The sequence below is a fragment of the Ixodes scapularis genome, unplaced genomic scaffold, assembly GCF_016920785.2.
Source record: "Ixodes scapularis isolate PalLabHiFi unplaced genomic scaffold, ASM1692078v2 PGA_scaffold12__126_contigs__length_90152505, whole genome shotgun sequence".
In the NCBI taxonomy this organism is placed as follows: domain Eukaryota; kingdom Metazoa; phylum Arthropoda; class Arachnida; order Ixodida; family Ixodidae; genus Ixodes; species Ixodes scapularis.
This window is the reverse complement of record NW_024609838.1, coordinates 35377805-35383534: the sequence shown is the minus strand read 5'-3', so window position 1 is coordinate 35383534 and position 5730 is coordinate 35377805.

The following is a 5730-nucleotide window of genomic DNA, read 5'->3' as shown; positions in this document are numbered from 1 at the left end:
TCAAATTTCGGTTCTTTCCTTTTATTTGGCAGGCTCTGGCAATAAAATGATATACCTAGTGTTATTCCTCGGTGGCTTAAAAACCCAAAGAAAGAAGTTCCTCCATGTTTGAACACACTTTTATTTAGGCAAAAAAAATAAATAAGCCCGTAGCAGACGACACGTAGCCTCAACAGTGCTCCGTGCAGACAGCTTTGCGTCAAAATGGTGGTCGTCTCCTCTTTGTTTCCCTGCTGCCTTCTCTCTCCCTCCTTCGGCGTTCTCCTCCCTTTCCTCCTCTCCGGCGCCTTCGTTGCCACACCCGCTGGCTAAACTCTCCCACTATACGGCTTTGCATTGCAGTAGTAGTTTTATTTGTAGTCTTTACAGTTGAATGTGAATATTTGACAGAAGTCTCAGGTTGGGGCGAAAGGGGGTTAAATGAATGCATTTGATCATTCACCTAAATTCGGTACCCATCATTTTAACGCCTACGTAGCTTTGTCCTGGGGGGTGACTATGACTAAAATAAGGATCTATGTGCTGATCACGAAAGAATATGCTAGCCATTCTAATGTAGCTCTGCCAAGTACTTGATTGTGATTTGTTTTTATTTTCAGCTACTTGGGTGCCTCAAGATCTGGAGATCCTAGTGGCCACAAGCTTGGACTCAATCTTTTTCTGTGGTCTGGGCAGGACCATGGGGGAGGTAATCCCAGCAACAAGAGCATCGCAGTATCTCCCTGGCTGTGACTTTCGGTCTGCGTCACGACAGGGGAGTCCTCGTGCCACCAGGTGTTAGGTATGCCACTTGAAATAAGCATTTGTCTTACCTATTAATAGAACATAAAAAGCACTACTAAGCCTAAAATGAAAAAAAAAACATATTCAAATCTTGGGTTGGATGAAATTGCAATTACAAAAAGGAGTCTGCAGACATGATTAACATGTGAACTTAAAGCCCGCGGATGTAGGTTCGACGGTGTCACAGAAATAACTTCCCGCAGATCGCCTTGCTCGTGCTATACCCAAACAAATTCTTAAAATAATCATTGTGTTTCGTTGGTGTCATCAATCTTATGTCCCTACCACACTCACCAGTCGGGACATGTGAAATATAAAAAAACAGGAACTTGCACATTGTCAGCTCTGCAAAGATTTATATAGTAAACAGAGCATAGCACGTTCAGCTTAAGAAAAAAATTCAGTGCAGGCCTATGTTCATGGTTCACATATGTGTAATTGCTCTTTATAATGAAGTGAAAACTGCTTAAGTTGTGGCCCACTACAGGCTTTCTATTAGTGTTAAAAAGTGCGGTAGAAAATATGATTGCGCTTGGAAGACGGGGACATAGGAAGGACAGACACAACAGAGCGCTAACTTTCAACTGATTTAATTCAAGAACCTCAGCGTAGAAACGGACTGTGTCACCGCACCACATCTCAACCAATCCGTGGCCCTGCCACGGACCGCAAGTACGCCAAATCCTTATCCGCCAAGTCAATTGACGCCACACTGACACAACTTGTGCCGGAACTATTTATAGTGTCAGCCTCCATAATCTCGCTAACAGTCATATCTTTGTGCCTCTCAAGAACAATAGACGAAACAAATAATGGTTTGCACCCGCAGTCATGACAGTGACACGACAGATCATGACTGCGAGTGCAAACCATTATTTGCTCAGTCTACTGTTCTTGCTAGGCACAAAGATATGACTGTTAGAGAGATTATGGAGGCTGATGCTATAAATAGTTCCGGCACGTGTTGTGTCAGTGTGGCGTTAATTGACTTGGCGGATAAGGAGTTGGCGTACTTGCGGTCTGTGGCAGGGCCACGGATTGGTTGAGATGTGGTGCGGTGACGCAGTGTGTTTCTACGCCGAGGTTCTTGAATTAAATCAGTTGAAAGTTAGCACTCTGTGGTGTCTGTCCTTCCTATGTCCCCGTCTTCAAAGCACAGTCATGTTTTCTAACGTACCGTACCAACTTGCCCAACAATCAGCACTTGCTAAAAAGTGCTATTGTGTTTTAAGCAGCTCGCACCAAATATTTTCTTGAAATACATAGGTTCATGGAAATTATTATGTAGATGTTGGCAGACAGTCATGGTGAGGCCAATCTTTAATGCCAAGTGGTCCACTTATTCAGAGTTAATTGAGTTTGTAAATATTGTAGGTCGCAAATTAAATTTTTATGGTACGCAATGGGCAAAATCATCCGTAATGACTAGCTCTACCTAGGGGAACTTCATACGTTTACTACGGCAAGATGGTTTCGAAGAACAAAGTATTTAGTTTATTCAACTCCTGCACTAACCTTGTCTTTAGAAACTTTTTATATTCTTTGCGATGCTGAGATAAGATTCTGGAAATAGTTTTTCTAGAACTACTCTAGATATTTCCAGTTCATCATTTTTCTCGCAAAGCATTCGAGAGAGCCAAACCCTGTAATGTACGGAGGGAACTCACAGAATGATGCGACTGACAGTTTGGAACATTCGGCACTGTAACAGTAATAATGACATGTCACTTATGTAATGTTCATTATCGCAGATCAAACTGCTTTTTCCGTCTACACTCATTTTCAGTAGACTCATTCAGCGAACTCCCACCTGAGACTGCAGCGCTGGGTTCTGCAAAGTAATTTGAATGAATATAGATGCAACAGGTTTCTTTGAGCGTGCGTCTAACACATATTCTTCATATTGAATCTGCTAACTGTATTCATGTCCATGTCCATAATTCCACATTCCAGCTTATTTTTATTTTGACATCTGAGTTTTCTTCAGTACTTTTCTCAACATCTGTGCTTGCTGAGCCGTACTCAAGTCCATACATCTTGTCTTTCGCTATTACATTAATATATAAAACTGTTGATGCCGAGTGAGAATTCAAGGTACCGAATCTGTCGTGCGAGCTAAATAAGAACCAATAAAAAGCTCTACAAAGGAAATTTTGTTAAAGGATGCTGTATGGGAATTAGAATAGCACATGCCATGCTAAAAAAAAAAAATACAAATTCTTGTTAGGTATGCGAGGATGACAGTGCTGTGCTGTTTCTGATGTGTCACAAAAAAAAAAAAATCAGTGCCATACAGTGTTCCTTATGGAAGTACAAACTGTTGAATTCGAAGCCCAGAAGTTTTATTCAAGAATGTTCCTCAATACAAATGTATTTAGAGATCTGAGCCACTGACTCATACATGACTATGTGGCAAACATTAATTTTCATGTGGATTATAGTTTACAAGGTCTAGTCTGCATTGATTTATTGCATTCATGCTGAAACTGGGAGGGGTTCTCTGGGTATGAATAAAGAGATAAATATTTCTTGAAATCAAAACATTTGAGAACGGACAAAAGGAAGGATCTGAGAACGGTATCTTAGATTCTCTTCTTTTTCTTACAGTATCTCTAATGTTCACTTTATTTCACCTGATGCATTTAGTTTTTAGCGCAGCTCTTAGCACCCGTTTCCGCGTTTCGCGGCGTCGCTGTCGGCGTAACCACCCTGCTAAACTTGGCAGGAAATTGAATTAATGTTGTGGTCATGTGACGTTAATATTTCCGCTAAGTCTAGCTGAGAAACTGAATTTTTTTTATGGCTGACGTGACACGGTCATGCGACGTCATTTTCCCTGCTACTTTTAGCGGAAAAACTGCATTTGTGTTGAGGTCATGTGACATCAATTTCTGCGCTAAATTTAGTGGGAAACTTAACCAGCTAAATTTAGTGGGGAAATTTTCCCGCTAAATTCAGGGAAGTTTCCTGCTAAATGGGAGGGAGCAGAAGAGGAGGAGGGGAGGGGGAGGAGGGGCATACCTTCCCATCCTCCTCTTCAAGATCTGTGCTCTAAATTCACGTTACAGAGAATTGTAAACGTCTCATATTTCATCTCATGTTTATTCAACTTTTATATTGCAGGTGCGCTCGCAGCACAAATCTGGGTTGTGCTGATCCTCTACGCACAAGTTAGGAACTCCTGAGTGGCAAGAGTGGGAGTTTGGTCTGACAGCTCAAGGGACACCATTGTTCAGTATTGAATTTTTAATAATCTTCTTTTAAGCAAAGTTAAGCTTTGCTGCATGCAGTTCTTGTAAAAATAAATACCTGCAACCAAATTTACCAGGTCACGACATTTCGCCTCTGCTCTTAGTGGTCCTGGTGAGCCTCGGATAAGAGCTTACTGGTGTGCAAACACCATGCTTGTTTGAAACCACTCACTGATGTAGAGACTCGCTGACATCCAGCATTCCAATGAAACGCTGGATGTCCACAAGTCTTTCTTGAACAATGCAAGCGGGGAAGGAACCATACAATCGTATTGTATTGGGGGACATTCTACAGAGTTTTTTTTTCTATGTTTTACAGATTTTTTTTAAAAAAGCCGTAAAAGCTACATTTACGCGGTCTGTGCATGTGAGTTATATGGCCAGGGCGGCATAGTATAAGAGGCTAATTTGTAATGATCCGTCGGCTTATTACAGAGATGTGCCAGACTTCTTTCAGAAAACTAGATGGAGGTTCATTCTAGCGTAGTTTTATCCCGCGAATCTGAATATCCCGTTCGTTTTCCTCAAAGATATAACTAAACGTGAGAAAACACAAAAAACATCCCACCAACAGTGACATCGTAAGAAGACCTTTCGGCCGCCAAGCGTGTGTCGCTTAAGGGCCGCGCGTCCAATCGCAAGTTTTCTAGGTATATTCTCCGGCACTGGCACCAGTCGTGACACATTTTTCTGCCCTTTTAAAAAATAGCATGTGCGTGCATAGCTTTGATAGGCGCTGAAGATGCGTGAACAAAGATTTTGAAAGCTGCTGTTGTGACATCGCTCTCTAGGGAGGTGCTTTCACAGCGCTTTAAAAATGACTATGCAGCCTTGATTAATTAAATTAGCAAATAATTTTGATATTTGAGATTCTGGAGGTCGAATGAAGAAGATTTAAAAGTGTTTTCTCAAATACAAAACTGCTTCAGCCTCTCTCTAAGTATAGTATGTTCGTGAAATTTTTGATCAGTGAAAATAGACCCATGGTTCCAATTAGAAACCTGCTAAGCATCATCAAAACACACTAAATCAATTTTCTTTGTAAAGATATAAGACGAGTAGCATTTTATGGCGTTATAAAAAAATGGTCAATTTGGACGCATTTCCAGACTTCGGTTTCTTACCAGAGCGCATCTTTGCATCTGCGGTCCAGCTGCCCGGTGACCGCAGTGCGAAGCCGCCCCCTCGCCTCCCTCGTAGGATGAAGGGAAGCAAGGCGCATGTGTGTTGCGTGTCTATGCCCCTGGGGAACAGGACCGTGGGCGCAGAGATGAGCTCTGATAAGAAACTGAAACCTAGAAACTCGTCCAAATAAAGCTTTTTACAGAACGCATAAAACGCTACCCCTGAATTATATCCTTCTAAAAAAAACTTGATTTTGTGGTTTTCAATGACTCAGCAAGTTTCTAATTGAAACCATATTTTCATTTTCACTAATTAAAAAGTTGATTAACAAATTGTATTTAATTATCTGACTGATCGTTACGACTAGGTCCCTATACTACGTACGCCTGGCCGTATAACTCGCCTGCACAAACCGCATTAATATAGCTTTCACGACCTTTCTAAACATATATGTAAAGCTTAAAACTAAATCGCCCTGTACAACAGTGAAAAGGCGAAACCAACACGCTGGAGCCATATGGCTCCACCATGCTGGTATCGCCTTTTTGCTGGTATAGGATGTCCCATATTA